At 40.5% G+C, this 26,312-nt stretch overlaps 1 long non-coding RNA gene across 1 annotated transcript in view; it reads right to left on the bottom strand.

Moving 5' to 3' along the window:
• The window catches only part of LOC124281332, a 165,385-nt gene that overhangs the window by 82,158 nt on the left and 56,915 nt on the right, over window positions 1–26,312 (bottom strand). The window contains exon 2 of the long non-coding RNA XR_006899904.1: window positions 2,901–2,988. This is a non-coding gene — a long non-coding RNA (uncharacterized LOC124281332). The remainder of the gene's footprint in view (window positions 1–2,900; window positions 2,989–26,312) is intronic.

Raw genomic sequence — 26,312 nt, 5'->3', positions numbered from 1 at the left:
TTGTGCCATAAGTAACCAAACAGAACAAAATCATGATAACTTCCGACCGGCATTCATACTTCATTAATCATAAATTATCTAGCAACTACATATACCCAACAAGACATTTACAATGCAACACAACACAACCAGCATCCTCCACATGGAAAATATTAATGTGAGTGAGTAAGGTTTTACGCTGCTTTTAGCAATAATCCAGCAATATCACGGCGGGGGACACCAAAAATGGGCTTCATACATTGTACCCAAGAGGGGAATCGAACCGTGTCTTCGGCGTGAGGAGCGCACGGTTTAACCACTAGACTACCCCACCGTCCAATAATGATATGAAGAATCATTAGGTCACTAGATGTTCTTTGTGACTTTCCGGGTACATAGGTATGTGTTGCTGACTTAATGTATTGTTTACGAAAAACATTATATGATTTCAAAATTAGATTCTGTTTTTAATGTATCATGTAATTTTCCCGATTTGAAAATAGTATGAAGTGATACATTTTATACTTTTCTGTTTCTCTGCTGTCATACCTCAAACATCTTAAATAACAAGAGCCATCAGAAAATGACAAATCCCCCCAGCCCCCATAAATTTGAAAGAACAAATCAACTGACAGTTACTTAAAGTCCAACTTGATTTTTTTTGACTAAGTCCAAATTGTTTCCATGGAAATCATGAAAAATAAAAACGTCAAAAATCTGCAAATAGCAAAAGACAATACTTCAAGATCTGATTGATATACCTGTCAAGTCTTGTAAAAAAATATTGAACTGTTTTCGAGTTGTGATCCGGAACAAAACCCACCCCTCCCTTTTGAGACTAAGTCCGAATCGTTTCCATGGAAACCGAGAAAAATAAAAATGACAAAAATCTGTAAATAGCAAAAGACACCACCTTAGGTTCTGTTTGATATATCTACCAATGTTTGTTGAAAAATATTGAACGGTTTTTGAGTTATGCTCCGGAAACAAAATGATTACTGACGGACGGACGGACGGACGAGGCGACGACTACATGCTGGGGGGGATAAAAATATTTGTTTCTCTCTAAATGAAGTTCTCCGCCGTGATGTTGCTGGAATATTGCTCACAGCTGCGTAAAATAAACTCACTCTCTCTAAATGAAGTATTGCTGATACAGTTTGTTGCAGGTGTGTCTCTTGAAGAAAACTCAACAATTTTCTCGCCATGTCAATTAGGATTGAAGCCTATCGATGTAAACATGGTATACCGATAGACTCACTGCTGCGCTATCACATAATTATTTTACGATTAATCTACTTAGTGCTTTTTATGCCGTGACACCAACCAAATACGCCCAACGTAAACCGCAAACGACTACGCCCGTGCTATCGCAAACCATTGAAGCAAAACGAATTGTTGTTCCAGCGCAACGGATGTATTGGTTTCTGAGCATCCCCTCCTTCTTCGCGTACCGTCTCCCAGCTTCGCTGCTCAGCTACCGCTCCAGAAATTGATTACCCGGTCATTACTGATATAATTGAAGAAATTGGATCGCCCCATTCACTAAAGGACGGAGACGCAGGAACCTAGAGCCCTTCTCCGGCCTGTTCCCGGGTAGATAAAGCCAGTGAAAACCATGCCTAACCTACTTGCTGTCATTGTAACAAGTCGATAAACTGTGGTGGAGATGAGCTAGTTAGGTCCAACAAGGCACGAGTACTGCAGCGTCAGTATGGTCATTTTAAATGGTACAGGAAACCATTTTTTTACCCCATAAGTGTGCAAGGTCCGGATAATTGATGTTTAAATGTAAAAAAATAACATGGTTGTGAAATACGGAACAGAACCTATTAATTAAAAATGTAAAAAATATATATCTTAATTCGGAAATTACGAATTTCGGAGGATTAGAATAGAAACCCTTTTTCTAAGTTACCTTACTACTAGTATATATTGCTTCACTTGGAACACTCTACCTTCCGGATAAACAAAGTTTCACTGTATTTCATATTATGATAGATGCATTATTCAAATTAAAGAGCGGCTTAGTTGATGTCAGTCGTAACAAGTTTGATGTAAATCTGTCAAATACCGTTTGGATGGTATTCATTCACTCTCACAGTCTTGCTGACGAGAGACACATACAGGATAACTTTCTTATCACATTGAATTCATGGTACTACACAGAGAGCTGATAGCCACTTAAGAAGCTATCTCTACCATTCATATGGAATGTCCATGTATGTGTAAACGATCCCTGCAGTCTCGAAATAAGCAAAAACATGTTTCATTTATAAAGCTGTATAAATGTATAGTTTTACCCAAATGTAAGAGTAATTAAAGAAATGGTCCTATGTTAAGTTTGTGAAACGACTTCTCTTGTTTCTTGTAACCAACTCATCATATTCATTTATATCTTCACGTTTTTATGGCAATTTGCTTGCTGCATCCTGATCTTTCAGCAGCAAGTGAGATTGACAGGGGACTGTAGCAACACAACAATGTGAAACCACAACATCAGGTGCATGTCATTCTCACGTAAGTTCTCTTTCAATGCACATCGCCGACTACCAGTTTGAAGTGAGTGAGTGAGTGAGTTTAGTTTTACGCCGCACTCAGCAATATTCCAGCTATATGGCGGCGGTCTGTAAATAATCGAGTCTGGACCAGACAATCCAGTGATCAACAGCATGAGCATCGATCTGCGCAATTGGGAACCAGTTTGAAGGAGAAGCTCAGTTAAAACACATTACAGCATATTTTGCCTTCAGCAAGCATTAACGTATGGAATTACTAGCGGTATGTACACATTTGCATAGGAGGAACTGGTGGCTGTGCTGTTTACCCTACAACTAGCTCTGTATCTACACCGCCGCATCCCCTAACCACGGGAAGCGGTAAAACATACTCCGGCTTAATTACAGGTGTTGAAGTCTTACCTGTAGATTCCGTGGAGGAGTACTATCCTATATTCTCCCCGGGGTGTCGGGCGGGCAAGATGAGGGGGCCGTGTGTTCAGAGCACGATCTGAAGATAGAGGTAACGGGAGATGTTTTATACAAGACTCTGTAGTGGCTCTTCCCAAGGGATTTCTAGACTTACTGAGGGTCTCTGATTCATTGATTGTCTCGGTATGACTGAGAAAAGATGGTGTGGAAAGCAGAACACTAATGTAGAAAGAATTTCAGGACCACGTTATTGTTTCATACCAAAGTAGATACTCTATCATGGCATGACTCACATTCGTAATATGAAAAAATTGGTTTACTTTCATTCTGACTACATCTCAGTCTGCCTACATCTCATTCTGCCTACATCTCATTCTGCCTACAGACATAATAAAAGTGTAGGCAGAATGAGAAAAATCAGGCCTCCCCTAATTTAGAAATGGACTTGCCCATGACAATAACATAACACAACCTTGATTGTATTCATATAATATTTATAGTAGATAACATGATATATATGAAATATAGACATTTGTATACAAGAAATCTCATATTTCCCTTTCATTATCATCATTATTATAATTGTAATGACATCATCATCATCATCATCAATCTACAGTTTCAATTTCAAGAGATGACCAGAGGCATCTAAATACTGAAGCTTTGTCCTTCGACCTTGATGAAGGGCCTCCTTTAGTCTCTACAAACAACAATCAAGTTCGTGATACACTCGTTTTCTGCCATTCGGTTTACCACCATGCTCCAGCTGAATTTTCTTCTTTAGCTGTAGGCAGCATGAGAGGACACCAAAGAATTGGGTGGCCCTTAACTTGTTTTGATTAGTATTTGTACAAGTAAGAACTTTAAAACTTAATACAGAAGTGTTTGTGATGTAGAATAGTATAACTTTGATGATGTTTGTCGTGTATTGTTCATTTATTTAATAAATACGTCAGTAAATAATAAAAAAAAATTCTAGATTGATAGACATATATATTTGTCACCTCTCAATATATGAAGTGTATTTTTACAGAAACCGTTTCATATATTTATAATACGACGACATGAAGTTTATCTCATATACATGTCCACTGAAAATACTATTCATGTTTATACATTGGAACAATAACCATATGTTAAATAACAGGTTTGTTGGATGGCAATCATTATCATCGACCCAGCTGTTGTCGACTGCCAGTGACAACGTGCGAAATAACCAGTATGAGTTTAATCTCCATGTAGAAATTACGTTAGGTCCCAGAGGATATCATTTTTCACCCGTGAAGGTCCGGGTTAGAATGAACCTTCAGTAACCCATGCTTGTCGTAAGAGGCGACTAACGGGATCGGGTGATCAGGCTCGCTGGCTTGGTTGACGCATGTCATCGGTTCCCAATTGCGCAGATCGATGCTCATGATGCTGATCACTGGATTGTCTGGTCCAAACTCGATTATTTACAGACCGCATGTCATTGAATATGTCATATTGGGACAGTGGATTAGTCTAGTGGTTACGGTGTTGGCCTGTTGGGTCGAAGGTACGGGTACGATCCCTGACAGGGAAACAACGTTTGAAGTCCTCGACCATTTCTGGTGTGATATGTATAGTTGGAATAAGGGTCAACAATACCCAACCAACTCAATATGTAATAAATCAATAACGATTTCCACGAAGGTACGATTAACGAAGAAGCCAATGAATGGCATCACAGCGTAATATCATACAGATGCACTTAGTATAGTACTTTGTGATACAATCGGAAATTTGTGAAAAAATATACGTAGACACCCGCAAGTCCCCATGAACAATCCAATTATTGTGAACTATCAGGCTCAAAATAGATCGATATGATATTAGAAACAAAACAGTTCCTCAGAGAATAACAAGAGGTAAACATATTACAGAGTGGAACTGATAATAGTAACATTACACTTAATGAAAACGTACAAAAACCATAATGTTTTAGAGATGAACACTCGAAGGCTCTGAGCAGGGGTGTAATTGTAGACAGCTGGCATTACATCTAGTCACCGTGCTACATGTACTTACTGTATACCAACAATCACCGGGAGCAAGTCTAGATGGACATTCTGGGGTAATCAGCCTACAAACCTACAGAGCTACGCCTCGCTAGCCAGATGAGGATGCTCCGCTAGACCAAGGCGTATCCTGAACGCCAGATACTCCCGCGTGCACAAGTGAGAAGCCACACCCCAACACAACGGCGAGAACCCTCACAGGTAGATAGCGAACATTGTGATAGTGACCAGATTGAGGGCAACGCAGGCACAAGCTATTATATAAAATGTCAGAGAGATAGTTACAATATGCTTGCACTCTGTATGCGGCTACACACACAATCTGTTCGAAGCGTTTCACGGATTCTCTGCATCAGTATCTCATCGGGTTCGTGATCCGTCTATAACTTGAATGTGGAGCCATCTCATTAAAATTCGATCTTCATCTTCTAAAGTATACCTCTCACTGAGGAATGAATATCAGAGATCGGAATTTAATGAGATTGAAACAAAATGTGGAAACCAGAGACAAAATGTCTTGCAGACATTGCTGTATTTGAAAACAGAATGGTTCTTGTAGTGGCATATACCATTAGAATAAATTAGAGATAACCATCGAGCGCTCATTCCAAACGCTGCTTAATCCCAAGATGAAGCTTACGTTATTGTGCTATTTTGGACGCGATGTATAATTTGTACAAAGTGTTGCCGTTTTCTGTCAGGTGAACAATTGGCTTGCTTTTGCATGTGTTTGTGTCGTTGCTATGGGTGATGGAGAATTATCTCCCTTTAGGAAGACCAGGTGTAATTAACTTTTGACATTGATCCATAAACACATGCTTATGATATTATGATACAGTCGGATTCGCACAAATGATTCTGTGTCTAGAAGAATGTTTTTATAAATATACAAACGGTTTTGTCGCTTTTGTTGTACAACGTGTGATTATAACAAAAAAAGGTCGAGAAATTATGTCATATGTTCCTCTAAGTCTTCCAGTATTTTGGTATCGTTCAGGGGCTTCATATAATGGCGGAAAACGGAACTTAATTGACGGGAGACATTTCTTCAGGAAGCGCCATGGTCTTATCAGCTGATGTGCACATTCCGCTTTGAACAGTGTTCAAGTTATGTGATGGATGTCAATTTCAATCAGTAGGGGGCGGTGGGGTAGCCTAGTGGTTAAAGCCTTCGCTCGTCACGCCAAAGACTCGGGTTCAATTCCCAATATGGGTACAATGTGTGAAGCCCATTTCTGGTGTCCCCTGCAGTGATATTGCTGGAATATTGCTAAAAGCTGGGAAAAACAAAACCCACCTACTAAAACAGCAGATGACCCTTCCTTGATAACCCAGTGTATTATACCGTTATTCTTTTGGACTGAATAATAAGGACACGTTTAGTTCTATGGCCTCGCCGGATCCAGTTTAAATATTAAGTTAAAAGTAGTCGTAAAAAAAGCCTACTCTCACGGGCGATAGAAATTCAGTGCTAATTAAGAGACGACAAATGATGCATCTTGTAACGTCGAAACGAACCTATTGTAAGTCCAGGGTATGTATCGGTATAGAATGAATAATGTCCTTGACGACCGAGGATGATACAAGCCGTAGACCTTAAACATTATTATGAATCCGTCGAATACAGACCAAGTCGTGATAGGCGGATTACACTCTATATAATAATATACAAATGTTTGCCCAGTCGAAAATGTTTCAAGGGTATATACTTCGACTTTGTGTTAACGTATGACTGAGCGAGTGAGTTTAGTTTTACGCCGCTTTTAGCAATATTCCAATAATTTCACGGCGGGGAACACCAGAAATGGACTTCACACATTGTACCCATGTGGGGAATCGAAACCGGGTTTTCGGCGTGACTAACGAGTGCTTTAACCACAAGGATACCCCACCGTCACGTTAACGTAAGAGGTCTGCTGTAATGCATACACTTAAGGCTGAAGATATGCATCAGAACAGCTCGAAAACACAAGGAACGCATATGCTTGCGATACATAGTAACGTAAACATTTTTAGGCTTTGTAAACAATGACAGTTTGTTCAGGGTAAACCGCTTTGTCCGACATTACATGCGGAAGCCATCGCCAACACGGCCTTTGTTTTCAGGAGAAACACAGCCCATCTTCTGAGACGCAGTAAGCTTCTCATGGGGAGAGAAAGGTCATGTAATTATCTTTATTAAAAATACATTCTAAATATTTCTTACAGACAACAATATTTATCTTAAAATATATATATTTTCTTAACATTGATGAAGAACGTATAGGCATATACTTAACATTGTTTTTAAAAGCTAAAACTATTTATATAAATAGAAAAATGATAATATAAACTGATATGTCTGCATAGACAACCTTTCATCTAAAAAGAAAAGGATAATGTATACTAATATGTCTGTAGATATTTGAAGGTAAACTACCGGCCAAAAGAAAGTATACACTTGAAAATTGGATTTCACAAAAATACAACTGTTATCTCAACGTAACGGGGCGATAATAGTCGCCCAAACACAGCACTGCGATACTACTATCAAATACATCACCATTGAAAACCCATTAATTGTTGGCCAACATCAGATATGAGTGTATGCTTTGTTTGCCCTGGTAGTTTATATTCCCACGAGTCATGCGTTGTCAGAATAAATGTTTGATGCTAAATTTGATGACATTGATAACGCTGGATATTTCCATATAATGAGTGTATGAAAATAAATCACAAGATAACGAGAACAAAAGTGACATTTAAAATACAGTTAATTATTCAAACGTACAAGGAATCAAATGTGGAGAATTAATTAATTATAACGGATTCATTCTTAATTTCGGCCACGCGAGTATTTATAGTCAATTGTCATATGGGAAGCAGTGATCTTGTTGTCTATGACTTTCATGTTGCTTTGCAGAGTTCCGTCCCTTAGCAGTGCCAGGCTCTCGTACTCAAACCGTGGACGTGGGTTTCATCTTATTTCAAAGAGGTCAACATCTGAATGGGTGAGTATCGCTTTACGCCGCTTTTATTAGCAATATTGATAATGATCATAATAACAATCATAAAATGTATATAGCGATAAATCCAATCAAAGCAATGTTTGAGTAGAAACAATAGTGCAGTGAAAAGAGATGCGTTTTCCGATGTGATTTGAACGCAGCAAAATATTGAGACAATTTTAAAGCGAGGGGGCAGTTCATTCCACAGAGATTCCAGAGCTTTCACGACGGGGGACACCAGAAATGGGCTTCACACATTGTACCCATGTGGGGAATCTAACCTGGGTCTTCGGCGTGATGAGCGAACACTTTAACCACTAGGCTACCCCACCACCTCGAACCCATGCGTGAACTGAACCCGCATCTGTAGAGTGACATGCTAACGTTTGACTTCGATTACAACGCTACGCCCCCCCAAAACAACAACAACAAACAAAACAAACAACATCCATGACTTCCGACACCACACATCATGCAGACATGCCGTGATATAATATTGACAATTGTTAAAACCGGCGCTGAAATCGCCTCACTCACTCATTCCAAATACATCTCCGGATTGTCAAGCGTCAGATTCGCAAATAAAAATAGCGACACATGAACGGAATGGGTCGATTGGAAACATGCTTTGTTGTCAGATGAAACGATTCTGTTCGATATTTCATATTTCATAATTAAGATAATGATTCAGCTTCATGGACTAGATTTTCTGACATGTTTCACGCTTAACATGTTTTCTTCCTTGAGCGCTCCCATCTGCCCAGTGTTCAAGCATCAGATGTCATATGTCATCATGAAACTGCCATAGTTACGTATTATATTATCCAATAAGGAAGCATATAATTAGCTAACGGCAATTTACGATCCTATTATTCTACCCGCACTGCCCAGAGTTACATAATTCTGATCATTCCATATGATGGCGCCATGATACATAACAGGCTGTTAATCGTCCCTAGTGGTCGCGTAGTAATACACCAAGGGCAGTTTACTCGGTAACAACCGTTATTCAGTTTGAGGTGATAATTGGGGCTGATTGGGGCGGCTTGTCTGGCGATTATACTGAACTGTTGTTAATTATGTATCCGCGCCATAACTGAGCCGTTTGATCGCCATACTTGATGAATGTTTCACGGCGGACATGGGTCTGTTCAGTCAAGCGGCTGATGTTGTTTCTCGGACTAAGGTGTGGGTCTCGCTGAATGAGAGGAGCGATTATTTCATTATCAACGGTGGGACGGAAGGTTGGATACTAACGTTATTTCCACGCAGTTGAAGTGTGAAAGTGTCACACGTATTAGCCAGGAAGAAACCGACATTAAACGGTTTGTCCTTATTTATGAATGGCTTCCGAATAGTTGGGGTTGGTCCGTACATTTTGAATGGTACTGAATGTTTTTGGTTGGTCCGTACATTCCGAATGTCTACTGATTAGTTGTGGTTGGTCCGTACATTCCGAATGTCTACTGATTAGCTGTGGTTGGTCCGTACATTCCGAATGTCTACTGATTAACTGTGGTTGGTCCGTACATTCCGAATGTCTACTGATTACTTGTGGTTAGTATGTACATTCCGAGTCTACTGATTACTTGTGGTTGGTACGTACATTTCAAATGGCTACTTACAGCCGGAATATTGCGAGGCTTTAAAACCAAAAAATAAAAGGAGACGCAAACCTCATTCACTAACTCTCTAAAGCATCACTTAAAAAAAAGTCATCTACCTATCATTCCTCGTGCAAATAGGTTTGGCAATCAGTTTCTGATCTGTAAATTCTTGGCCGTCTAATATTGAAAATGCCGTTATTCCTAACGTTTTGAAGCTTAAACAAACGAAAGCTAAGGCTGGAAACGTTTAACTGTGTTGCTAGAGAAAACATCGCAAACAAACAGCATCTATAGAGATGTCATGTAACCTTGGCAGACTCTTGATGTTCTCTGTGTTTGTTTTCTGATGGAAACATAGGCGCTATCAGTCATGAACAACAGGGGCGGTGGGGTAGCCCAATGGTTAAAGCGTTGGCTCGTCACGCCGAAGACCCGGGTTCGATTCCCCACATGGGTACAATGTGTGAAGCCCTTTTCTGGTGTCCCCCGCCGTGATGTTGCTGGAATATTGCTAAAAGCGGCGTAAAACCAAACTCAGTCATTCAGTCAGTCATGAACAACAGAACAAACTGGTTTTGCAAAACAAGAAGAATGAGTCCATGTTGATTTTCCTTACATTGAAACTTGAAATACAAATGGTGACATGGAGTTTAACTTAGAGTCAGATATGACGTAAGTAGCGTGTTATCGAACAGCAAGGAGTGTTTTTCATCGCTATTTTATTCTGGCCTAAACTCGAATATTTACAGGCTGTCGTAATACAGCTGAAACATTCCTGACTGCGGCACCAAACAACATGGTGATATATGAGTGATGTTGGTTAGCTTTACGGTCGCTTCAACATTATTCCAGTTCTATCGTGACACTATAATGTGATAAGAAAGCCCAAACGGTGTGTCAAATTGTATACCATAGAAGTTCAGCTTTGATGAAACCAATGGATTTGATGCGGACCAAACAAGCAAATATCAAACACAGTGATGCGAATCCGGGGGTAAGCAGATCCTGGTGCGAGCAAGGAACGCTAATACACAATTCAGGGCGACTGGACACCGTGTCTTGAGTGACTGTAACAAACACATGTTCAAACAAGGGTTCGTGATCTTTTTAAAAATAATAAAATCAGTCCAGCTTTTCATTTAGAGATGACCGCAGACGTGCTGACCCATTTCAAGAATGACGCCATTAAACACACCACCATCATGGTCAACGGAAGGACTGGAGACTAATAAATCGACCCTACGTTGGAAGCTACACAATGGCGTGATCAGAGATACAGTTTAGTATCCATCATTTGTCTATATAGGTCATGCATATGTATGCTGCAATATTCACCAGCTCTCATTGGCTGTAGGGCAGACTGAATATCGCCAGCTTTAATACATAACAAAACTGCCCAGCTGACAAGTCTCTTTCTCCGAAACAAATCGGCCAAATAGGCAAATCCTGTCGGGATGAGAACATTCAATAACGTCCAGTCAAACAGTCCAGATATGAGTATATCTTCTTTCTCAAACACTGCACGATGAAGTGAGAGCATAGTCATCTGGTAACACCTTCATCAAAGCTACGTTTTAGAACGGTCTAGATATGAGTATATCTTCTGTCTCAATCACTGTAGGATGAAGTGAGAGCATAGTCATCTGGTAACACCTTCATCAAAGCTACGTTTTAGAACGGTCTAGATATGAGTATATCTTCTGTCTCAATCACTGTAGGATGAAGTGACTATACCCAACCATCTGGTGATGAACACCTTCACTGACGCCAAGCTCTGAAACAGCCTAGAGTACACCCCTCTTCACCGACACCGTAGGACAAACTAAATATACTCTCCCCAAAAAGAAACGCATATAGGAATTTCAACTGTATTTTTATGTTTATTTTGAAACATCTTGTAGGCGTTATGAGTCAATGAAATATAGCGAAATTGCACACTGGGAATGCAGACTTATCAGTCTTTGGCACCAACTGTATTCTGTGACACTACACGCCGAAATTGAAAATCATGCTGTTAAATACGGGTATTTTACGGATGGCGGGTTTTGTTGTGATGTTTCAAAACATAAACACCATAGGACTCATAAACAGAGCAAAACCTTTTGTAAAATGAATCACGTTTTAATTCATTGCTACATGAAACTTCTATTTTCATGATGCGTTTCTTTTTTGGGAGAGTATATATTTAACTCACCAGAATGTTCAAACTGCGATTCCCAAACAGTATAGGTACAGAGTACATGCATTTTTACCGATACTGAAGATTCTCCAAGAGTGCCCAGTCCCCCAATACGACTCATCATCTTCATCCTGTTGATGTAACTACTAATACTGTGCGGTTCATGGGCCTAAATATACACACTCCCTACCAGGAACTATACGGGGATAAATGACTCGTGAAGATCCGGAATAGAAATGGTCTTCAGTAACCCATACTCGTCGTAAGAGGCGACTAACGGGATCGGGTGGTCAGGCTCGCTGACTTGGTTGACACATGTCATCGTATACCAGTTGCGTTCATCGATGCTCATGCTGCTGATCACTGTATTGTCTGATCCAGACTCGATTATTTACAGACCGCATGTCATTGAATATATCATATTGGGATAGTGGGTTAGTGTAGTGGTTAAGGTGTTGGCCTGTTGCGTCGAAGGTACGGGTACGATCCCTGACAGGGAAACAACGTTTGAAGTCATCGGATACCAGTTGCGTTCATCGATGCTCATGCTGTTGATCACTGGATTTTCTGGTCCAGAATCGATTATTTACAGACCGCCGCCATATTGGAATATTGCTGAGTGCGGCGTTAAACAACAAACAAACAAACAAACATCCCTCGGTCACTATCATTTCAAATCAGTTCAAACTTACAATTGAGATCCAGATTACTCGCTTCGTCGCTGACTGAGACACAACAGATAAAACATATAATTGGAGTCTCGATTGCATGAATAATTGATTGGCACCAGGAATATAGCGTAGGAAGTACAGTTTGTCTTTATGCAGGCACTTAAGAAATTCGTAATGAACTTGGCTGTATTTCTCGAGCCTGGATGTGGGATGATGTAAGTGTACGCCAGGTGGGTAACATTACCCCTGCCTCTGAACCTACAGATGTCATGGCAACCACACAAGCAACGTGAGACATTTAGTCAGGAGGTCTGTTAAAGGACTCTGCGATGACATTTACGTGTCTGAAAAATATTTTTTCCCAAGTGGTCATACTTTCTTGCACGGTACTTGAAAGAGTGAATGTTTTTGAATCTTTAGAAGAAAATAGAGAAAAGGAATCTAGTCGATTGTATTGGGAATTGGATTTAGATTGGGCCCGGGGTGGAGTGGTGGAATGTGAAATCGTCAAAGCGGTATAAAAAGGTTAAATTCTCTGTGTAGAGTGAGTGGGTGAATGAGTGGGTGGGTGATTGATTGATTGATTGAGTGAGTATGGTTTTACGCCACTTTTAGCAATATTCCAGCAATATCACGACGTTGGACACCAGAAATGGGCTTCACACATTGTACCAATGTGGAGAATCGAACCCGGATCTTTGGAGTGACGATCGAACGCTTCAACCACTAGGCTACCCCGCTGCCCCGAGTGAGTGGGTGAATAAGTGGGTGGGTGACTGAGTGAGTGAGTGGGTGGTTGATTGAGTGGGCGAATGACTAATTGAGATCTAGATCATTACACGGGAATAGAACTGACAAGGCAACGGTCATTGTTGATATGAGATTCGAACCCACGTTGGAAGAACTCAAGATCGTCTATAAAGGTAGCGAATGACCACGGTATAGTTCAGTATTACCATGTGTCTTCATCGGGGGAATTTGGGATTCGAACCTACGACCCTCAAGCTATAACAGCCTAGTGAGTGAGTGAGTTTAGTTCTACGCCGCTCTTAGCAATATTCCAGCAATATCACGACGGGGGACACCAGAAATGGGCTTCACACATCGTACCCATGTGAGGAATCGAACCCGGGTCTTCGGCATGACGAGCGAACGCTTTACCCCTACTAGGCTACCCCACCGCCCCATATAACAGCCTTGAGATACGTTGCACACAGTGATGACACAGTGGTGTGTATGGGATATTGTAGCTTTGCTCTAAGGCTATACTGAATGCTAAACCCATGGATGTATAGTACTATTCTATTCTTTAAAGAGCAAGTCTAGATAGGAGGACGCCATTTTGTTATTTATTTTTTAATAGAAATTTTCATTTAAAGTATTAATTATCACATTTGAGACTTGTGCAAGTTTAGGGATATGGGTGCATCAGGCAAAACAGCTGATACCTATAGTTTTATATTATCTGGCGGTTCAATCTTTGTCCAGGTCACATTACTTCACTGTGCAGAGTTGTCTTCCTTCGGCACGCTAGGAACGTATGCATGGCAGCACCGTATCCGTGTTCGTGGGATTTTACAAAAGTGGTTAAGGTCTGACACCGCATCGCGCTTTCTTACCGCCGAGATATTATTGAAATACTCATATTCAGAAGTCTTAAACCCAGCTCACTAACTCACCCACTCCTTCTCTTATCTATGATCTGCCCGTGAAGATCCGAGTTAGAATTGATCTTCAGTAACCCATGCTTGTCGTAAGAGGCGACTAACGGGGTCGGGTGGTCAGGCTCGCTGACTTGGTTGACACGCGTCATCGGTTCTTAATTGAGTAGATCGATGCTCATGCTGTTGATCACTGGATTGTCTGGTCCAGAGTCAATTATTTACAGACCGCCGCCATATAGCTGGAATATTGCTGAGTGCGGCGTAAAACTAAACTCACTCACTCACTCGCTCGCTTCTCGGAACTATTATCTGCAACATGTGATACTAAAATAGGCTATGATGAAAATTAGACAATTTTAGAGAAAAAATCCAAATGTTTCTAAGAATTAAATTTTAAAAATGACATTCTAAAGTTATTTAAGTCTTTTGTCAAGGTTACTGACCGAAAAATGAGTACCATCAAAACACCGTGTGTCATTCGGTGTGTCTGTAAGAACTTTTACTTTTCTTGTGATAAACATCACTGATCACACAATAGCTGAACAGAAATCTCATATTGTTGAATAATCTCTTGGTGATATTTTGATCTCACTCCCGCTTGGGTTTATCAAAATTCGACCCAGGGGAGAGAGAAAGCTGAAAAGGACACGAAATGCTCGTTTCGTTCATTTGAATTCTGATTAATCAGTCGGGAAGTCATTATTTCTCAGAACAAAATTGATACACGAAACCATTCCATATATAAAGGCCAATTCTCCGGTCCATATTCCAATTTCAGAGATGGGTTAGACTTTTGGTTGTTACCGACATCACGCAATTCGATACTCAGCGGGATGGGTAAGTCGAAAAGCCGTCAGATTTGATTAACGGAAAAGGATTCGATCTTCTATTAAATTTGAAATCAAGAGTCCCTAGGAGGCCCCAATGGCGGGCGAGCTAACGTCCGTGAAATTGTCCAGACCCCTTTTACGGTCATTTGGGGGCAGCTACCATAGAAACCCTCGCCAGTGATTAGATCTTGCCGATATCAATTTCGTTTTGGTAATGCGATATTTTGTCTGCAACACGTAAAGAAAATCGAGTGACGCGGAGGTCAAAATTAACTTAAACAAAGCTTTGTAGTTTGTAACAATGTTTGCGACATGATATATGGGTAAAGAGCTTGTGACAAGACAATCCCCGACCTAGGACGTGTCCGATGCTCTGACACCCCAGAGACATGTAATAGGGAGTTTGACGAAACTGTCTGAGAATGTGATTAAAATCTGAACATGTACGTAACTGGCACTGACAGTGAGGAAATCCCCATGGTGTGGAGGAGAAGAGGTACCTACTGACTAGCTCAGTCTCATGACGAATTAGCTTTTTTCTGCGTATTGGTTAAACACCGAACCAGAATCGTTCTACATTTGTCATTGTGAATATATCTAAAATTTGGAACCGTTGTTTTTCGGAAGTGGAACAAACATATTTTCCATTATAATTGTGTTTGTTTGTTGTTTAACGCCGCGCTCAGCAATATTCCAGCTGTAGATAATTTAGTCTGGACCAGGCAATCCAGTGATCAACATCAGAGCATCTGAAGATTTAGTTTGTTTGTGAAACATATTTTCCATGTTAGTTTTGTTTGTTGGTTGTTTAACGACGCACTCAGCAATATTCCAGCTATAAATAATCGAGTCTGGACCAGAAAATCCAGTGATCAACAGTATGACCATCTGAAGATATATACAGTATAGTTTGTTCCAAATATCAACTGTGAAAAAAGAATCTTTGACACAGCCAAGAGACGGTATGTGGCATAACATAGCCCCTGATCCAGCCCTTTCCCCTAAATACACACCCGTACTTTCACTTTGCAGGCCTCACCCACTCATGATGGTACCTCTTAACCCAATTTCCGTCTCCTTCAACCACGTAATTCAAGACCACCACCCCCACACACCAACCCCATGTCTAAACACTGCGCCTTCCACACACCTACCCCCACCTCTCCCTTCTTGACCCGTGAAGATCCGGGTTAGAATTGATGAATTGATCTTCCGCAACCCATGCTACTCTTAAGAGGCTACTAACGGGATTGGGTGGCGTAGATCGATGTTCATGCTGTTGATCACTGGATTGTCTGGTTAAGACTCGATTATTTACAGACAGCCGCCACATGGCTGGAATATTGCTGAGTGCGGTGTTCAACAACAAACAACCAACCTCTCCCTCCTTGAAAATCCACGCCTAAGCAAATAATTACCACTCCCGCTTACCCTTCCCATTGTCCCTCCTGTCTTTATAACATCAGCAGCACCGTTAGCACACATTACCATACACAACGACACACTGCCAACTGGGTGTAATGGCATTCACTTTGTATAATGGTTACACTGAAACTGAACATGGCTGTTTGGCGGAGTGTTATAGGCGTAGAAGTGGTCAGCTGATGAAGACATACCCGTTTGGCCGAGCCTCCGCTCTCGAGGAGCATGAACCATTACACATGAACTAATTACGAGGAGGAAGGTCGTAAACTATAATATTAATGTCCACGAAAAGATTAAGGAAATGTGTTCCCATTTAGGCGGATATTGGAAACGGGTTTTTCAGGAATGAGTAATGTTTGGTTCATGATTTTGTAATTCAAAGTCTGGTAGCTGCCTCTTTCGCCGACAGGCATTGTGCAACTGTAGAACAGAGACTTATTTCAGTTCTGTTCTTGCCTACAGTTGGTTGTTGTTTAACGCCGCACTCAACAATATTCAAGCTATATTATGGCAGGCTGTAAATAATCGAGTCTGGACCAGACAATCCAGTATCAACAGCTTGAGCATCGATCTACGCAATGGGAACCGATGACATGTATCAACCAAGTCGGCGAGCCTGACCACCCGATTCCGTTAGTCGCCTCTTACGACAAGTATTGGTTGCTGAAGACCAAATCTAACCGGGTTCTTCACGGGTTTTCATGCTTACACGCCCTAACAACAAACACTTGTGTAAAAGAGATGTACACAGTTTGATCCTTGCCTACATGTTTCCAAGAACAAACACTGCGCAACTACAGAAAATATATCTGTAACAATCTGGCCTTTGCTTACGCGTCATCCCGTACGCCGAATAACACTGAAAAAAGAACCCACCATCAGCTAACCTACTTATCCGTGAATGACCCAAGAAATGACCCAAGTCAAAGCGTCTTATCCATTGGCTTTGTCCTGTAGAGAAACCTCCCTATTATGCGATAAACGATAAGTGAAGCACAACAAATCAAACTTCGAGAGTGAGATCAATATACAAAGAGCCTTTAAACATGTGTCGATACTCATGATGTCAATCACTGGATTGTATGGTCCAAACTCGATTATTTACAGACCGCTGCGCTATAGCTGGAATACTGCTGAGCGCAGAGTCAAACAAACAGACAGACAAACAGACAAACAAACGAACGAACAAACAAGCAAACAAACAAACAAACAAATGTTCAAAGCTAGGGCGTGCCTTAATGTTCATGTTTACGGTAAAAAACTATTGATCACGCATCAACCCAGCTGTGTAGAACAACCCATATTTAATACAAGGGCACCAGTACGTCCTATCGACGAAATGTGCTGAGTGCGGCGTTAAACAGCAACAAGTATAGATAAAACATGATTAATGGCATGCCAGCAATGAATTCTTTACAACATTTTCCCGCTGACTGATTAAAACTCGAATTTATGAAGATGGCCAGGAAATGTGTAGTAGCAAACGGGAGGATATGAGCCAGTTCGACAGAGATTAAAATCAATAAATAATGTGTTGACAACATTATGACATTATCAGACAACCTACAACTTCCTGTCATCACAATCCGGAAAATCGTGCCAATCCTATTTTTCAAACACACTATACACATGTATATATCACGTGTGAATAGTCTACCGGAAGTCCAACAACGGCCATTTTGTGTATTTGAAGGGAAATGAGTTTTGTAGACTCATCGGCAGATACGGAAATTAACATCGTCTTATTGTTGACGCAGGATGGAGATTATGTTGCTGCAAACAGAATCCAAGCATCTCCAATTTTGTTAATTGTCCCGGGAAACCAAACTCCTCACAAATGTGGAACTGCGTGTGATGGAAATTGTTAGTATTGTGATTCACTGTCTGGCGTTAAATAATTCAGTCTTGTTTCAGTCTGTTTTTTTCTGATTGCGCCACATTCCTATATCCGCGGAGATTAAGGTTTACCTTCACGCCTCAATGGCGTTCAGTGTGTTAAACATGGGGGGTCCGGATTAAATATTAAAATGTTTCGTAATTAAATCAACACAAATGGGTTAAATATGTTTTGGTGAGTTAAATCTAAAATAGAAATCAACGCTAAATAACTGAGACCAGTCTGTAAACTTTCGTAATCTTGACAAAGTCAGTAATGTATTTATTAATGCTTTGTATTTTACCATAATTTTCTTTTAACTGTCGGCTTAGCACATTAACATCAGAGTACAACATCAAAACCAGTGTATTTCACTAAACAGTATTTGCATCTGTCAGTATTAAACTGCGTTTTCACATCTAAGTCGGCTGGAAATCATGAATTTATATGTTTGCTGAAATGCCTGTTTCTTGGCTTTAATCTGTTTATGGATATTTCTGGTTCCATTGAACCTTGAAAAGGATGAAATAATGGCGTTAGAACGGCAAACATTTACCAACTGTGTCGACTAATAGGTCAGAGGTCGGACATGAAAAAGTGAAATTGCCGGAAACTGGCTCTAGGGCGTTAATTCAACCATTAGATGTCGTAAAAATACTGTTCTCGCGGAGCTTGCGAAATCGATTACATAATGCTGAGACTTTTCGAGTTTATTTGATTACGACTGTTATGGATGAATAATTTGGTTAATGAGATAATAATCCCATTTCGACACGGCACAATCCAAACGGAAAACAGCCATGGAAGTTGTTGATTTGTTTAAAAATAAAATAAAGTATGGTGAAGGGGTTGGGAGGGGAAAGCATTGAGATCACGTTTCGATCGAAATATAACGAACGATGAAGCCTTTTGTCCGACTAAAAACACATTTTTCACTTAGAAGTGGAGTTTATGAACGTCTGAATACAAATATTGAGCTGTCATTGTAGGCCCGTCGATTTTGCCTGGAAGTGATGAGGCCCTGTTAGGGTTGGAGAAAACAGATAATTTCGATTACTTTGTTTCAACCCTCAGTTCATCAGCATCTGGAGCCCTTTCATGAGCTGTCTGTGCTGACAGATGTATTGGCTTAATAACTACGTGTAGTGTCATTCTTAATATGGAGATCGATTCAAGAAAATCACTGATTTTGAAACAAGCAGCGAATACCGACAATCCAAGACGACGTGCCATCACTGCTGCTGCAGTCAATTTGCATTGACTCAACTTGGTTCATATGGATTTGCGTGCTCGTCGTTACGGTGACATGGGGCAGTGAGTGAGTATGGTTGTAGAGCCGCTCTGAACATTCTTCCACCATGGCGGTTGGCATGGACGCTATATTTTTGGACTAACGCTAAGACTTGATTTTGATAGAAACGAGTGAGTATGGTTGTAGAGCCGCTCTGAACATTTTTCCACCATGGCGGTTGGCATGGACGCTATATTTTTTGACTAACGCTAAGGCTTGATTTTGATAGAAAAAAACAATTCCTTTTAAATTGAAATAATTAGGAGATTCTGAACCTGAGGAATTCTAGACTTGCTTCATTTAGAACTTTAGCATTGCAGGGAGGGCTGAGCAGAAGAAGAAGTAATGCGGTTCAGGGACTGTGAGACAGGCTACACTGTACCAATGCTGGTTTGGAACCCTAGTCTTCAGCGTGAATATTCCACGCCCACCACATGATGGCATTGTTTTTTTTAGCAAGTACGCAAGTTTGCTGCAAAGATCGATAATGTTGATTGTTATACGTATTGATTAATATTAATAAATTTACCTGGATTTTTTCCATGGCTGTACAGATGTTGCCTATCGGCTTCATTACCTCGACATGAAAACACAAACACCTGGTAACATGTGTCCATGTAATATACTCCAATACTCAACGTGTACGTTGGGACGTTGTTTAACGTTCTAGTGCCTATGTTCTATATATTCCACAGCTTGGACGATACGTGGTCAATACTGTCCAGCGTGTTAGTGTTACTGGTGGTCCGATTAATTGAAATAATCGAAGATTGGTCGCAGTGACTAAACGACCAAGCAATCGATCATGTTTTCTCATAATCGAACACAAACAATTCTGGAACACTTGTTTTTATCAACAATATCTTTCATAAGGTTGGTTTTGTCTGTTACATTTCATAGGAACTACAAGCTCGTTCCAAGTCATGATGGAATTTATCTTAAAGACACCAAGAAATTTATGTTCCTAGCATACTAGTCATCCTTTAAAGATGTGAACTTTTGCCAATAAAACCCCCAATAAGTACGTTTTTTTCCCTATTTTTTTGTGCTTTAACAAATTTCATAAATGACGCTAACCAATTATTTTCGATGATTGATCGGTGGTAATGAACCAATCATCAATTATGAGATTTTAACCAATTCCCAACACTAGTTAGTGTAAACATGTCCGTTAAGCCACGCCCTAGCCTGGAACATTTGTTTGTTGTTAAACGGCGCACTCATTATTCCAGCTATAGCGCGACGGTCTGTAAATAATCTAGTCAGGACCAGACAATCCGGTGATTAGCGTCAGGAGTGTCGATCTACGCAGTTCGTGAGTGAGTAAGGTTTTACGCCGCTGTTACCAATATTCCAACATGATCACGGCGGGGGACACCAGAAAAGGGCTTCACACACTGTACCCATGTGGGGAATCGAACCCGGACATTCGGCATGAAGAGCTAACGCTTCGAACCATTAGACTACTGCGCATGTATCAAATTAAGTAGGATGCCAAGAACAAATACTGACGGGATGAAAATGGCTGGAGTTATCTGACCTTGTTTACGACAGGATTGTAAGGATTTCGGATAACGATATAGCAACACATAATTATTATAAGCGGCAACCCAGTTCATTTTATCAATCACTGTATTGGCTTGTCCAAACTAGACTATTTACCGAATGCCATAATGAAGAACGAATATTGCCGATTGCAATATCAACCTACCACCTTTCTCAACAGTAATCTTTAGAGGGGTTTCCAGTATATCGAGGGTGACGGTATGCATGGGGTGTTGTTATCGTACCGCCTGATCCCAGGTTATGTTTCTCTATCTGTACGTCAGAGAGTCTGCCTGTGTTCGCTACGGCTCACTTCTACAATTCCGATATAGTGATCAGGCTCGCTGACTTGGTTGACACATGTCATCGTGTCTCAATGGCGTAGATCCATGCCCATGCTATTGATCACTGGATCGTCTGGTCGAGACACGATTATTTACAAACAGTCGCCATACAGCTGGAATATTGCTGAGTGCGGCGTAAAGCTAAACTCACTCACTCACTAAAACCTATAAACAAATCTCTCATGTGATCACTTAGCGGAAAATACCTTTATTATTGAAATTGAATATGCATTTCAGATCACAAATATGTTTCATCACCTGCAGCTTGACATGACACCTCTCCTTAACGTAATCTAACCAGCTACAACATAATCTTGGAAGAAATCAATGCCATCTAATCCTGAACAGGAGGTGCAAAAAGTTCATTTTAACGCAAATACGTTGTCACGTGATACTTTAGGTCATGCAGTCTTTAATTATCGGTCCATGGTGTCCCTTAAAGCGTTGATTGTTCGTGCCAGTTGGCAGTCAAGTTAAGGATGATGATTCTTTATTGACCACATGACATACTTTATAGAAGAAAATAAACCCACATTTTTTGAAAATGTGAATTGTACCAGATGTGTTCATATGAATGAAAACTAGATATTTTTCAACAAACCATGATGTTGACTTAAGGTATACAAACACTGAGAGTGTAGATAAGTCTTAATTGTGTGATAAAGGGGGTGATAGGGGGGTTTGGGGGAAGGAAATGTTAGATACATGACCTCGACTGATTGTCTTTAGAGACGTTGCTAAAGTCAGTAAAAACATATGGTAAAAAATGAACCTGTGAGATGAATTTTTTACTGTTACATCCAAGTAGATTCCAAGCTATGGACGTCCGACCGTGAAGAATATTTTGAAGTATGCGTGAAACAGAAAACCTGTGCAGAGCCTCATGGGTTCTTTCATCGACGAAGTTTCCTCACCGGGAAAAAATGGCAATCTTTCATAAAGGTTGTAGGCCTCCCAGCTATTGAAATATGCTCGCTTCACATCGAAAATTTCCCCAGTCCCCGGAGGGGTGACTAAACCGAGAATCGAAAATAACATGCCAGGGGCGGTTGGCATCAGCTACATTGTCTGAGACCCAACATGGCGCTAACTCTTGACAAATAGGCGGTGATAACATCGAGAATATGACCAAAAATCCGCGATATTTATCCGATGGAATTCTCAATCTAAAATCCCATTCTTCATCCTTTCTGAATCAATTGAGAGAATCGGGGCGCGATATGGTTCTAGAAGTCTTGGAGAAACCATAATGGTAATCCTTGGCTTCCAGGAATCAATGGCACCATCGTTTGGCGGGCGCGTGTCAAAAGAAGGGTCATATCAATATTAGGTTAAAGATGGGTCGCGGCAAACAAATATCGTTATATGCTCCCCGCGTTTAATCACATCGGAGCTTCTAACGACCCTGTACCATTGTCGGGGAAACATAGGGAAAATATTTATTCGGTTTTATTAGAAATTTGACATCTTTCCGGGTTCAGAGAGACTGCAGCGCTTTGTTCTCTTCGCGCTTGTAATGGCAGAACCGGATGGAGAGCCGTAAATGGGAATTGATGTCGTGAAATTTCAGGATGAACTTGTGATTATCCACCAAAAGATGATACAGGGTAGAAGAATTTTACGACAATGATTATACGTCTCTGTATACATGAAGGGTGAAGTGTGTAAATATTGATCAATCTCCTCGAATCCACATCATACTTACAGAGGACTTCACGACATGGGCTACAATGCATTGGAGCGATGTTAGCTTTTGATCGTTGACTGACAACCCTTCTTGTGTGACTGTGTGGAGGGGGGCGATCTTGTATACACATTATATCATCACAATGAAATCCCTTGTGGGACTCAGTGATAACACACATCGACTTGATCTACTGCTTTGCTAACAAACAGAGTGGGTCTCCAGATTCAGTGAATTATCAGTTTCTGCATGAATCAATGTTGTTTACATTATTCTTAACGCTAGAATTCAGTTATTTTGACTAGAAAGGATATGAATCATATTTTCGCAAGAGATTAATGGCAGGTTTGTTTTGGAGAATGTTCTAAATCTGCGTTCTGTTTTGAAGTAGATTGTCATGTTGTGTGCAGTCTCCCCGTGTCCACAAACATGGCTTAGTTTAAGTCCATATTAAGGACCAAAATAAACATTTATGGTTTTTTGGGTGTCACTTAAAGAAAAGTCATTGAAAAGATTAAATAATGAAATAAACAGACACACTCCCCCACATAGCCAACCTCAAACAACACACAGACGGAGGATCGATACTACTACTACTACTACTACCACCACGACCACCACCACCACCACCACCACCACCACACTACTACTACTACTACTACCACCACCACCACCACCACCACCACCACCACCACTACTACTACTACCACCACCACCACCACCACCACCACCACCACTACTACTACTACTACTACTACTACTAAATACTACTACTACTACTACCACCACTACAACTACTATTACTACTACTACTACTACTACTACTACTGTATCCCAGTGGGCTAGCACTATAAAACCAGCTTAAGTCTGGGCTAGTACAAGCAGCCGCACATACACATACACACGCATGCACGTCGTCATATGAACGAAATATTCTCAAGCACCACGTTAAACCCAATTTCACCTCACCTACTACTACTACTACCACTACTACTTCACACCCGACGAAAAAATTAATAACGACCAGATGATTATTATAAGAAAGACTAATCGTAAGGTAAACAGTATATAAGACAAAACGAATCGATCCCCGCCTTTCTTGACACGAACAAAATCAAATACCACGCGCCTATTTTCCACGACACAAATTATCATTCATGAGACTTCAAAGCAGCTTGGACAACGGTTCCCAACAACCACTTCGGTCTAGACAATACGGACTATATCAATTTACAAGTTTGGGCGACACAATGATGAGTAGGAAAACTGTCTGGAGACAAACAAGATAAACTAAGAGGCACCATTATTATCATTGTCTTAATTGAAGACATGACAACAACGACAACATCTCCATGTTTTCATCATGGCTTTTGACGCGAGATCAAAGAAATGATCAAACAGTGAATATGGACTTTCGGTGTCCACTCCTCCTTCGTCTCTGCATCCTCGTTTTCGATCTCACTTAAGTGCCCGGATAAATAGATCTTAATCAACTGTATGACCCGTGTTTTTGGTATTCTTCATTCATTACTTGAAAGTCTGGCTGGCCATCGGTAATTTGCAGTGTCTATTTTGAGCATGTTTACGATCTGATATACTCAACTGGTGATTCTAGTACATTGTATACTGATTTTCGTATACTATTTTGGCCCCCAAATTACTTTTCAGATAAATGTAAACATCACCCTGAGAGGATAAATATAGCTTTCATAATTTATACGTGAAAACACATGCAATATTAATACTGCATCTACTTATGTACTAATGCTGTTCATATATTTATTATTCATACGTTGTGTGATATCATATTGGACGGTCTGATAGCCTAGTGGTTTAAGCGTTCGCTCGTCACGCCGAAGACCCGGGTTCGATTCCCCACATGGGTGCAATGTGTGAAGCCGATTTCTGGTGTCCCTCGCCGTGATGTTGCTGGAATATTGCTAAAAGCGGCGTAAAACCATACTTATTCAAGGTGATATGATAGACGTAGTCAAACCAATATACGCTCCTTTAATACACTAAAAGGTTTATGCCTGTAATATACTGAGGAAAAAAAGTAGGGGGTCACATGACAGCACAGTCAAGTGTTCCTTTATTTTTTTTCCAGGTTTCTTCACAAGTTGTGCAATACAAAGCTTGTGAAGAAACCTTGGATAAAAATGAAGGAACGCTTGTGCTTTCATGTGCTTGTGAAGAAACCTGGAAAAAAAATACAGGAACACTTGTGCTTTCATGTGATCCCTTATTTTCCTCCCTCAGTATATATACTAGATGATCTGATACTTCGACCACAGATTAATGCTCACCTTTTTGTAATAAACACAGTCATCTATAACGCGGGCTGTATTTGAGATTGCACTTTTTCTGGCTGAGTCCCTTCGGGATTCGAACCAACACTCTCAGAGTGATGCACCTAATCACCAGCACACAAAGTCAGTGATCTAACCCACTTAGCCACCTCGGCTTCACTAAAGAGGACGTCTAACGACTTATAGTCCTGATCATGTACTTTATGCACCGATATATCACCACTCTTTCGTCACACAAGGAATTCATTTACAAGAGACTACTTCCGGTTTCCGGAAAACAGTCCTACCTCTGTTTAAATGTAATGGAATAGATAAAATCTTGGTTGTAATAAGGTCAGTTTTCTTACCTTGTTTTATGCAGTTAATCCACCGTCATGTACGTCCTCATTTCGTGCCACACGCCTTTGTATCCACCACCGTCGTCCGCAGCGTAGACGAGATTCACAATCTCACAGTGCTGTAAGGTAAAGGACGAATAGCAATGAAATTTTCCCAGATTATCTTAAGTGTCGGACAACAGGGTTTCCCCCAAACCGCTCAATACCCTATAATTTATTCATTTACCTCTTATTGATCATGTGATCTACGGGCAGTGTCTTCCACTGTGAGACGAACGTGTTTTGATGGCCCGATGACAGCTAAAGTGATATCGACAGCGCCAGAGATAGCTACAACGCGAAGTGACTTGGATGTTCACTGAAATAGATTATATGATTTGGGTGACATTGGAAAGATGAATCACCCTTACTTTATCTATTAATATTTCTATTGAAATGAAATATCTGTATTTCTACAGTGTCACTTTTAGATTTTGACATAAAACAGCGAGAATCATGATGATTTTGATTCGAGGAATATTTTAGCAATGAATGTTATCTTATTTTAATTAAGGTCGGAGTTGTTGTGGTTAATATAGATACTATATTATATCTGTTCCAACAGAGGGACGTCG

Source organism: Haliotis rubra, unplaced genomic scaffold (assembly GCF_003918875.1).
Source record: "Haliotis rubra isolate DU_JTF1 unplaced genomic scaffold, ASM391887v1 Scf282, whole genome shotgun sequence".
Taxonomy (NCBI): domain Eukaryota; kingdom Metazoa; phylum Mollusca; class Gastropoda; order Lepetellida; family Haliotidae; genus Haliotis; species Haliotis rubra.
Note: the sequence above shows the minus strand (reverse complement) of the source record. Positions and strands in the feature narration are given on the sequence as shown.